We start from the raw sequence: 11,587 nt of genomic DNA on the forward strand, positions 1-11,587 counted from the left end.
TCTCAAACTCCATGGAGTTGACATACAAAACTGCAGGAGCCCTGACTCCTAATTTTCTGGCTATTACCACTAGACCATACCTTCTCTCTTACGTTAGGAGACGTGGAAGAAACACTGAGTGTGATAGCTTTTTTAAAAGCAATTCTCATGTGAGGGATGTTCGCTAATCCCAGTGAGATTTTCCTTCGGTTTCTTAAGGCTAATATTGCTGGCTCCACAGTAACATGTGGAATTGAACAGACGGACTGAATTCTGAAAACAAACAGTAGTAACCTAAGCTTGACATTGTAAATGATGCTTATTGAACCCATGTCCTGATGAAAAGGCTAGGGATTGGTAACATGGTACAAGGAAGACAAAATAGAAGCTTAATTACTTAACAGGAAAGCAAAAAGCTTTTAGATAAAAGGGAGAGGGCCAATTCTCAGTCAAAAGTTTAGAGGCTTCTCAGAACCTTCCAAGGCCAAACATATGTGTAATGCTGACTTCCTTCCAGCTCTCTTAGTGACAGAAATAACTTCAACAGAGCGAATTCCATCAACATACCTTTTACCCAAAGCCGGTTCCTCAAATGAAAGCCACACATGTTGCTAAATTGAAAGGTAAATGAGGAACAGGAAAGGAAACTCCATTTGTGAAAGTGTGACTCTTCCCATGCTTATGCCCCAGAACGGCTGCCAGCTTGTAAGGACATGAGCTAACCAGGGGGAAATGAGATCCAGGAGAATGAGCCTATAGCCAACAAGCAGCATGGAAAGGGGAAAAGGGTGAGATTGGCCTCTCTGTGGTCCTGGGCTGGGACATGGCATCTTATATCACTGGTGTTGTTGCTAATTTCTTGTCATTGTTCCAGATTGTGGTCTAAACTACAGAGGTGTAAATTTAGAGTTATTTAATATGTATGCCATGCAGCTGAGATTGGAATCTGGCCAGTTAGAGCAGTAAGCTAAAAGCAGTTACAGTCACCACCCAAGAGCCGGCATGTTATCTGAAGGAACTATACATGAGGCCCTGGGCTGATAAAACCATGAGACACACATATTGCCCAGAGGGTAAAGCATTCGACACCAGCTGTATCTATGTGACCTCCAGGACCTCAGCTTTCATTTAAAGAGAAAATTTTCCAGCCCTCAGGGTTCCAAAAACAACCTTCCAAACGTGACCCAAGTGTAACTAATGCAGTGTTGTCTGCCTGAGTCAGTAGACAACCTGAAACAAATCCACTGGGAGGAGTGAATTCCCCAACCCAGAAATCTCACCAGGGTGCTAACTCTAAAAGCTGATGATGACACTTTCAAATGCCAGCATTAATTGCTTCATTTTTGGAAGGAGGCCTATGGGGACAGGAACTGGAACTAGTTGCGGAAGTTAAAAAAGAGGAGAGACAGAAAGATGAAGGGAAATAGAAGCACAGAAAGGGGAATGGAGACAGAGAGAAGCACAAGCCAGAGATCCTCCTCTTTAGGCCCAGGGCTATTTTCGAATGATACTTAAGGTGCCAGTAAGGTTCTGAATAAATGATTAAGGATGATAATAACTAAAGGTTTAGTTGCTAATTAGATTCTACCCTTGATCTTTGTGCAGATCTCTCATTGCCATCAGTGGGAATTCTGCTGTGGGTCCAGAGGGGAATATAGCCCTAAATTTATAGCCTGCAGCTGAGGTCATCATTAAAGATGGAATTTGGTCTTCTCCACAGAATGAGTTTGACATCCCTGATATGGCTAAATAGCATGGATTTTGTTCTTTATATACAAATCACACACACACACACAGCGCTGCTTCCTGAGACATATAAATTTGTTTTCCTTTGGTTATTTATGGTTGTAGCCACCAGCTGGCCTGTCTCAATGCTGAAATGCTCTGCATATTATTCCATTATCCCATTAGGTTGAATATGTCCTTCCTCCCTCAAGAGCTGTTAAGACATCAGTCGTACTGGAAAGATACAGCCCTAGTCACAGGCAAAGAAAGCCCAGCATCCAACAGGCACTGTCACCCCTTCCTCTTCTCCTTGGGGAAGATCCTCTGCCTATAGACAACCAGCTGGGTGATCTTGCATCTCAAGATGCACAGGTGACTTCTCACACCGTGCAATGTCTTGTGCTCATGCCTTAAGAGGCGATACTCTGGTCATTTGATGCCAAGCTCTCTGACTAAGTAGGTCACATTTATGTTATTTCTCATGTATGTATAAAATCTTATTAATAATGCTAGTTGGCTCGAAGCTTCTGGAAGAACATTTCCTGCTGCTTTATCTTTTCAGATGGCCATTTGCTAACACTGCATTATTTCAAGGTCTTGCCCTATCCCTCCCATCAGGATTGGAAAGTATATTCCAGAACTGCCGCCTCAGTTGCACAGAATCTTGGAAAATGACCCTGACTCAGGACAATGACTTTTAAATTGGGGTAATGGTCACCTTTATTTTCCCTGTGAACCCACACTGTCCCCCTGGGTGGTGTGAGAGAGAACATTCCTGGCTGGCTTCCCTGACCCTGAAGCTGGGCTTGACAGATCCTTCCTTTTTTTGTGGAATTCTCTTTGCCCCTGCACCAAATGACAATGCAGCTGGTGTCAGAAGAGGAGATCATTCAGACAAAGCCACTTAAACTCATAAGTGGGTCTGTCCACCTAACCACACTTTCCTATCCTGCCTTCCACATTAGGGAACTGGCAGTTGACCATGTCTCCACCCACAAACACATTGATATTAAATTAAACTCTTCCTGGCCCCAGCATAATGAGAACAAGCAGCATCAGCTCAGCTCCAGTCACTGAGTAACATAAATAATCTTCCTCATGCTCCCATGAAGCCAGCCTGGGCTCGGAGGCGGGGTGGAGGGGAGCCTTCTTCTGACATAATTAGACAGTCATTGAAGGACAAAAACAACCCCTCTCCACACAAGCCCAGTTCTCCCACCTCACCCCAACACATCACTGGCAGAGCACCAGCTGATGCTCAGAGCCAGAGGGTGGGGGTGGAGAAGCAGACACATGCACACACAGCTTCTGCCAGGAGGACCAAGAGGCTGGAATGTTCCAAGAGGACAGAGCTGCTCGTCTCTGCTGCTGGACTCACTCCAGATGGAATTTTTCATGGCCCTGACAGGCAGGGGATTGCATGGTTCCTCCAGAGAGTGGGATGTGTTCAGTAAAAGTTAACAAACGTACATCTAACGGGGTGAGCATGGGAAGTTAATGAATTAGCAGAAACCAGTGGCAAGGGAAAGAGTTTACTATTGGCAGCTCCCAGTGCAGGGATAGTAGTGGAGAGAGAGGCTAATGGATTATCATTTACAGATGATCCCGTAGCTGGTTGTGTCTGGGAATCCAGCTCTGGGACAGCCAACATGTTTTGCACTGAATAGCCACTGCCCACAAGCAACAATTCCTAAGAGAGCAAATCCGCAACGTTGGTGGTGGTGGTGGTGTTAGGGGATGCCAGAATGTGTCTCGCAATGCTGTGCAACTCAGCTCATGGCCAGCCTCACTTCTTATACACCATACTATTTTCCCTCTCCATCACTGTTCAGCTCCTTTCATTACTGTACATCCAGATACAGGCCTTGGGAAAAAAATTATAACGATTATAATCCAGCCATCTATTTGCAGTGTTCATTCACCCCCTTCATGTTTTGACGTAGGCCCACATTTTCTAGTCTTCTATAGAATATTTTTCATAACAAAGGGCTGGTCAATACTAGAAAATTACATCATGTTGATCATGAGGAACTTTGGCAACTAAAATAAGGTGAAATATGATTTATTTCTCAGTTTAGACAAACTCATACTTAACATCATGTCAGCTGGTCATGGTTAACCCTATTGTCTTAGTCTGTTCTGAGTGTTTAACATGTTATCAGAGTTCCTCAAGACTGCTTTCTAACACAATTGAATTTTCCAGTGTAAACAAGCCCCCTATGGTAGTACAGTAATCTCAAAAAACTATACAGAATAGTTTTCTTTGCATGATACTTCAGTTTTGAATTAGAAATGTTGTGCCCTACTGAGGCTTGAAGCAAAAAAGTCTTATATCATTGAAAGGGGTGAATTCCTGGCTAAGGGTATAAAAAGCACATTTCTACCTCTGATGAATCACAAGATATCAGACTTTGAATTAGTGGACCAAGACTGAAAGACCCCTCCTGCACTGCAGCCCTGTGCAATATTTTAGATAAGGGAAAGAAGTAGAGCTGGGGGTAGAAATTCACTGCTGGGAGAGAAAGAAGGAACCCTTTAATTCATTTTAAAATAGCATCTGTTTGAATCTGGTCAGAGAGTTTTGGAATGTTAGAATAAATTCCAGGGGAGATGGACTAGAGGTCAGTGCCTAAGGGAGGAAATCAAAGGTGCCTGTAAATGCTGTGTATCACGTGGCAGTGTAATTCATCACAACTGTCAGCACCACGTACGTAAATATAATGTTGCACACAATTTATTGATTGCATCAAACACATTGACTATTTATGTAGTATTCAGCCTTAGGGGTAGGGGATATTTTTTTTTAAATCCAATGATAAATATACCCACATGGCCTTTCTACAGGATCTCTCCATTTGTCAAAGCTGCAGCTCATACATCCTCAGGATGTCAGAGCCACTCAGTGTTAGGTTTCTGACGCATTAGAAGCCCATGAAATCCTCCTGGCAGAGCAATTCAGGGGAGTGGTCAGTGATGGATGTACAAGTTCTTTAAAGGTGGGATTTTCAGAAGTGCTCACTGTTGGCCTAACTCTGCTCCCATTGAAATCAACACGTTTTACTATGGACGTCAGTGGGACTCGAGTTAGGCCAAGGATGAGCCCTTTTGATAACTCTACACTAAGCCCCTTCATTGGCTCCCTTTCTTATAGTGCATCAAAAACACAAACTTGTTGTCCAGACTTTCAATGCCATCCACAGTTTAGCCCTGCCCTATCTTCCCATCCCACCACAGGGCTAACTCTTGCCTTTGCTCTGCCAGCTTCAAATCACTTCTTTGGTTGCTTCACCCACAATTCCCTTTATATTTGCTCCCACGTTCCCAGTCCAAATCCACAAAGCGTCCACCTTATCTCCCCCAAAGTCCCTCCTCAGAGCTTACACCTTCTGTAATGCATACAAGGAATTACTGCTCCTGACTGGGTATGAACTGTACACAGCTAGTCTGGGCTAAAACATCCCAGCACTTGTTACTCATACTCCTGCATCCCTCCTGCTGCTTGTCTATCTCAGCGACCATGTCTTGTCTCTGTACTGTAAGCTCTTTTACTGTGTGTTTATGCCACACCTGGCACTATGGAAACCGAGACTGTTGAGGCCTTGAGGTACTACCACTATATACGTGGTTCATACATTTCCTTCCCTTCTTACACACACAGCTTGGATTAACCAGTAAAGACTCCCTCCCTTTATTAGTTCAGCAACAATCGGCCATGTGAAAGAACCCAGGGCATTTTTCTCAGACCCATTTACAGGACTGGAATCTGGCATTTTCTATTTATGTATCAGACTGTCCTGCAGTGACACCTTATTGTCCAGTCCATGACAAAAGATGGGGAAAGGCCCTGAAAACCATCCAGTGTCAGACCTATTAAGGTGATTTAACCTATTTAATAATCAGCCCTTTGGGTCTGTTGAGCCTCCAGGTAAAAATAGCACAACCTGTGCATGTTGTGACATGTTAGCAGCTATACTGAGGTGAAGAAAATGGCACCTTTATGAGCTGCAGGATAAGTGAGCAGAGTCACAGCAGGTGTCAGGAAGCTGTAGAGAAGGCCCTTTTGATCTCAGACCTACTTAGACTGCAGAGGCCCAGCCTAAGTGAGAGAGATTTGAATGTGTTATAGGAGGGATTGGAAACTTCTCACTGATCATGCCCCAGAGTCCAGCCTTGCCAGAGAAAGATCTGGAAAAACTGCCCATGACTGAGACCAGAATGAAGGGGGAAGCTCTCGTTGAGGTAGCTGCATGTTTACCTTGCCACCTTCCTCTTTGGGAGAAAGGATGCACTGGCCTTCCAAAGGCAAAGAGGGAGAACGGCTCACCCCTTAGGATATTGTAAGTGCCATCGGGAGAGGCTGACCAGTTAAATTAGAGGGAACATTTTCTAAATTTTCAGTTAAACTCAGACAAGTGAGGCCACAATGACTGGCTAGGAATCTCAAAGGGCCCGATGTTCAGAGCAAAGTGGAGGCATTAGGTTTTCAAAAGTGCCTATGTCAATGGGATTTGTGTTCCTAAATCACGTAGGGATTTTTGAAAATCCCCCGCAGGAAAAGCCAGGGCAGGTTCAGACAGCTCTTTTCCGCTGTTCCTAACAGTGCACATCAAATGGGCACATCAAAGCAGTGGCAGACTCACTGCTGCTGATGGAAGGATGATTGGTAAGTATCCAAATGAGAGCATCCTCCAGCAAGTTAAGAGTCTCTTTCATGGCTCTGTTTACATAAGGAAAAGATTCCTGAAGATAACTTAAAATAAGAGTCAGGACCAGGGGAACGCAGCTTTGTGCAGACCAGTAGTTCTCCTCTTTCCGGACTCAGAGAGAAGCAGGCTGAGCCCAGGAGGGTCTGCGGTGGAGGGTTCCTGGTGGCAGGCGTTGGTCAGAGGGAATGTTCCACTAACACCACTTCTGACCTTTTGTGAAATCCTACAAGACATTTCTATCTGAAGGAGCCCTGCCAAAAGGACATGGAATTTGCCCTCGCTGAACAGACGCATAGTTCTTTAGTCTGGCAATCTGACTCCGGCACCACATAGTGTACTGGAGGCTTCAGAGAAAGGAGCTAACGGTGGTTTTAAACTGTTCAGAAATAAGGCATTAAACAGAGGAACAGAGTAACCTGCACAGGAGTGATGAGCTGATCTCCCCCTGTCTCAGGTCCCCCCAAAGACCAACTTTTTGACCATGATTCATGTTCCTCTGAAAAAAAAAAGCCTTGGGGGTTTTAAATACACAAACTCTACTTGGGCTGGATTTTGTGCATTAGTGTCTGTGTCTTAGGGTACGTCTACACTGCACGATTATTTCGAATTAGCTTAAACCGATATTACAAAACAGATCTAATAAAATCAGTTTAGCGCGTCCACAGTGGGATCACGAAATCGATTGTTTGCGTCCATGGTCCAAAGCTACCATCGATTTCAGGAGCGGTGCACTGTGGGTAGCTGTTCCTCAGCTATCCCATAAGTTCCGCACTTCCGGGTTGAGAGCACAGTGCCTGATGGGGCAGAAAACATTGCCCCGGGTGGTGCTGGGTACAGTCTCACCCCTCCCTTTGTGAAGGCAGCAGACAACCCTTTGGCGCCTTTTTCCGGAGTGCATTGAGACGCCATAGCACAGCAATCATAGACCCTGAGATCACAAACGGTATCCTGACCGTTGTCAACACCTCGCGTACTCTCTGCCAGCAGCATTCAGTACACAGAGGGTGACATTTACAGTACTCAAGGAATTATTTATTTTACTTCTCTTTCACGTGCTGGGGGGGGGAAGAGACTGACGAGCTGTTCCGTGAACCACGCAAGACACCGTGTATTAAGCTACAGACATTGGGCGCTCAGCCAAGAATGCAAATAGTTTTCAGAGGACTGCTGTGGAGACTGGTAGCTGTAGTCCTCATTACCCCTCCCTTCCTCCATGAGCATCCGTTTGAGTCTCTGGCTTCCGTTACGGTTGTCACGCACCGCTGTGTATCCTGGAGTTTATTTTTCAAACGCTTTGGCATTTCCTGTTCTTTAACGGAGCTCTGATAAAACAGATTTGTCTCACCATACAGCGATCAGATCTAGTATCTCCCGTAAGGTTCAATGCAGGAGCTACTTTTGCATTTGAACTGCATCGCCACCCGTGCTGATCAGAGCTGGACACATGAAAGCAGGAAATGTCATTCTAAAGGTCTCGGGGCTTTTCCTGTTTACTGGCACTCCGCATCCGAGTTCGGATTGCGGACCAGAGTGGTCAGTGGTGCCTGTGGGATACTCTAGGAGGCCAATAATGTCGATTTCCGTCCACACGAACCCTAATCCGAGTTATCACTTTCGAATTTAGCGCTACTCCTCTCGTCTGGGAGGAGTTCCGAAATCGATTTAAGGAGCCGTTTAACTCGATATTAATGACAATGTCGTGTGAACGGGTACAGCGTTAAATCGGTATATCGGCCATTAAACTGATTTAAAGTCGCAGTGTAGACCTGGCCTTAGTCTATACAAGTATGATCTGGGGCATGTTTGTGTGTGGCCTATGGATTCTTCACAAGTTAAACCCAACTGGGTGTGTAAGAAGGAAAATGAATTAAACATTTATATTGTGGTAGCACCTAGAAGCCTCATGGGAGTAAGTCTCATTCTTGTCTCATGTTCCTGATCATTCATGTTCAGGGTCAAATTTTCAAACAAGGTTCCATTGATGCTGTCGTGTGCTGACAGGACAGGCACAGCTGTGGTTTGAGCAGCTGGAATGGAAGGCAGAGATGACAACTGGCAAAAAATCCTGAAGGAGCAAGTGAGAATGATGCTGTGGAGAGGAGAGGATATGGCGGTGGGCATGTGAAAAAGGAACTTGTAAGCAGCAACTGATGAGCTATAAAAAGTGTCAGAGGAGAAGATCTTCAGGGTGGAATGCAAGAAAGATGGGGGGCAGAGGGGAAGGTGACAAGGAAGTGGAATGGACAGGAGAGCAGACCTGTGAATACAGAGAATGTGGGTGGGATGTTGGGGACTATCAGACCTTGTACATTAAAGAGTTAACAGGAACACAACTATCTTTGCTGTGCTTAAAGCACAAGAGTGAGAATCAGGTGCTCTGGGTTCTATGTCTATTTCTGCCACAACGGGGGGTAGTTCTCCTGGGAGCATCAGCAAGGCTTAGTTGCTATCTGTGAAACACACTGAGGTCTTTGGACGGAAGGCGCCATTCTAGTATAAAGCAAACAGTGGTGACCAAGTCAAACCTTGACATTTGACCTTAGCTGGTATGAATTAGGAAGCTCAAAGCACCAAGAGGAGCACCAAACAAGTAGAAACGTACCCAGACCAGCCTGACTCAAAGATGACATCTTCCATGTCTGTGCTCCCTGTTCTCATTCTCTCTGCTTTCCATTCAGGTCCATCTGTGACCCCATTTCTCTCCATTCAGATCTTCTCTCTCCACTGGGAGTAGACTGGAACAGCATGGGAGGGGAAGTTGCAGGCCCCTTGATCCAGCCCTATATATGCATGCTCACTCACTGCAAACATGCTGCTGAATCTGCAGGTAAAACCATGCATCTTCTCACCCTGCTCCCACTATGATCCTTAAGAAAAGCACCTGTGGAGTTAGCTCACATGTCCAGGTGTGCAGGCTCCAGCAGCACCCAGCTAGCTCAAGCTTCTCTCCTCTGCTCAGCCCAGCCTTGGGCAACTTCTACAGACACCCTCATCTCCCATAGCATGAAGCTTTCTGGGAAGCGGGAGAACGGGGAGAGGACAAAAGGCGGCAAAACACAATGTAAACGGGAAAGAAGAAGAAGAAAAGAAAGAAAAACAGAAAAAATGAGAGGAAAAGGACAGAAAAAAAGAGTGACAGCAGCCACTGTCAGGATCTGTTATAAGGGGACAACACACACCTGTCCCCTAATTTATGCCAAAATTTAGTTCTCTATCCTCCTCTCTCCTTTATGCAGATCTGCCCAGCTCTCTACTTTCCCTGCCATCCCCTCTCTGCCTTCACATTCAATTACCTTCAGGAACATTTGCTACAGGAAGATGCTCAGAATGTATCAAATTAACGCATTATGAAAATACAGTCAGGAAATGTCCATCTGATCCTTATTCAGTTAACAGGAGATGATACAGTGTGGATGCCAAGCTACAGGCAGGGGACACTGTTCTACCTAGACATACGCTTTCTGGGCCACAGTGTCATCTCGTCTTCCAAATGCTGCTGCTGCCAATCTCCATCACCTCTTTCTGCTTTCACCCTTGTTTATACCCTCAGAGAGGGGATAGGAGGGAGATAAGATAAAGTGAAAGTACCCCTCCCTATTACTCTTAAAGAACATGCTTGTTCTTGGCTACTTGAAGTCTGCATTTGGTGGCCACATGACAAGGCCAGCATAGAACAATGACATTTTTTCTCTCCAGGATAGCTACACATGGCATGTGGCTCCTATTACATCACTTTCCTTTCCCAGATGTTTTCATAGTGACCCCTTCCTTTGCTGACACTTTTCTACTATCTGAGACCTTACTGGGATCCCAAGGAGAAAGGTCGGAAGTCACTATTATTAGGAGGGTGGATTAGTTACTGTGAATTAAGGGATAGATTTTCAAAACTGACTAATGATTTTGAGTGCCCAACTTGAGACATCTCAAAAGGGCCTGATTTCCTGAGGGTGTGTGGCTCTCACATCCTGAAAATCAGACCTCTTTCAGGTGTCCATTTGGGCCCTCAAAAATCCAGAAACCTTAAACGAGTAGTCACTTTTGAAAATGTAGGCTTTAGCCCTTATTTCTGTTCATGAACAGATCCTAAGCTCCAAGAACACAGTAGTTATTTGTAAATATTCCCCTGATCATTTGGAGGAACAATTTTCAGCTCACTAACTCCATTTGTTAATCTTTATTCATGTACTATTATTTCTGTTCCTTGATTAGATGACAAACTCTTTAAACTTGAGAACAACAAATTACTGCACTTTCTGCAATTAAGTTTTTGAAGAACAGCTTGTGCTAAAACTCAAGAAATGTTGAGGATCTGTGAACATTTTCACCAGTCCCCACTGCTTTTCCCAGACATGTGCAAATAATGAACACTGATTCTAATTTAACTGTCTAAAACTGTGCCCATGTTGTGGCTGAAAGCACACTAGCATTAACAGTTTTTAACAGGGAACTAACACTGTTTTCCTAACTGTTGTGCATTAAGTTATCATCCTGAGATCCATGCTGCAGTCTAACCCCACTGCCACACAGGTAGGATATAGCACAGTTTAGCAATAGAGTCTCTGGGGGAAAACCACCACAGCTGTCCATGCTGCACCAGGGAAGCTGAGCTGGAATGTGCTCACAGCAGCTGTGAGCAAACAGAATTGTTCAATGTGTCAACTGTGGTGTGGACAGGCCCTAATAGAGATGGCATCCCTGAGTCCAACAAGGGCTGAATGTGCTTCAGATAGTGAGCTGCACACCACCCAGCTCTCCACTTTGCTCATTTAAGCAGAGAACCTCTGAGATTCCACTTTGAGCAAGTGAGGAAAAGTAGCTGAGTGAGCCTGCTTAGATCTATTTTTATATTCCTTCTCCATCTGTTCCTCTCCACAGCTGGCAGAGCCTGGGACTGCAGTGTTAGATCTTCATAACAAAAACTTCCTTATGAAACATGGGGCACTCCTCTCTCCCCACTCCGTTTGAGGCAATCTATTTTGGGAGACACAGATGGCATGCCCATCTTCTCACTGAGCACCAGAGAAGAACAAGCGAACGCTAGCCAGTGATAAATGCTCAGCCAAATACAACATTGGCGTCACATCAAGGGTCTGAAAAACCCAAAAGCCTGGGGAGGGAGTTAATGGCTTGGGCTGACACACAAGTCCCATCAAGGGGAATGGGGTTCATGGGTGAGT

This window comes from Chelonoidis abingdonii, chromosome 22, assembly GCF_003597395.2.
Source record: "Chelonoidis abingdonii isolate Lonesome George chromosome 22, CheloAbing_2.0, whole genome shotgun sequence".
In the NCBI taxonomy this organism is placed as follows: Eukaryota; Metazoa; Chordata; order Testudines; family Testudinidae; genus Chelonoidis; species Chelonoidis abingdonii.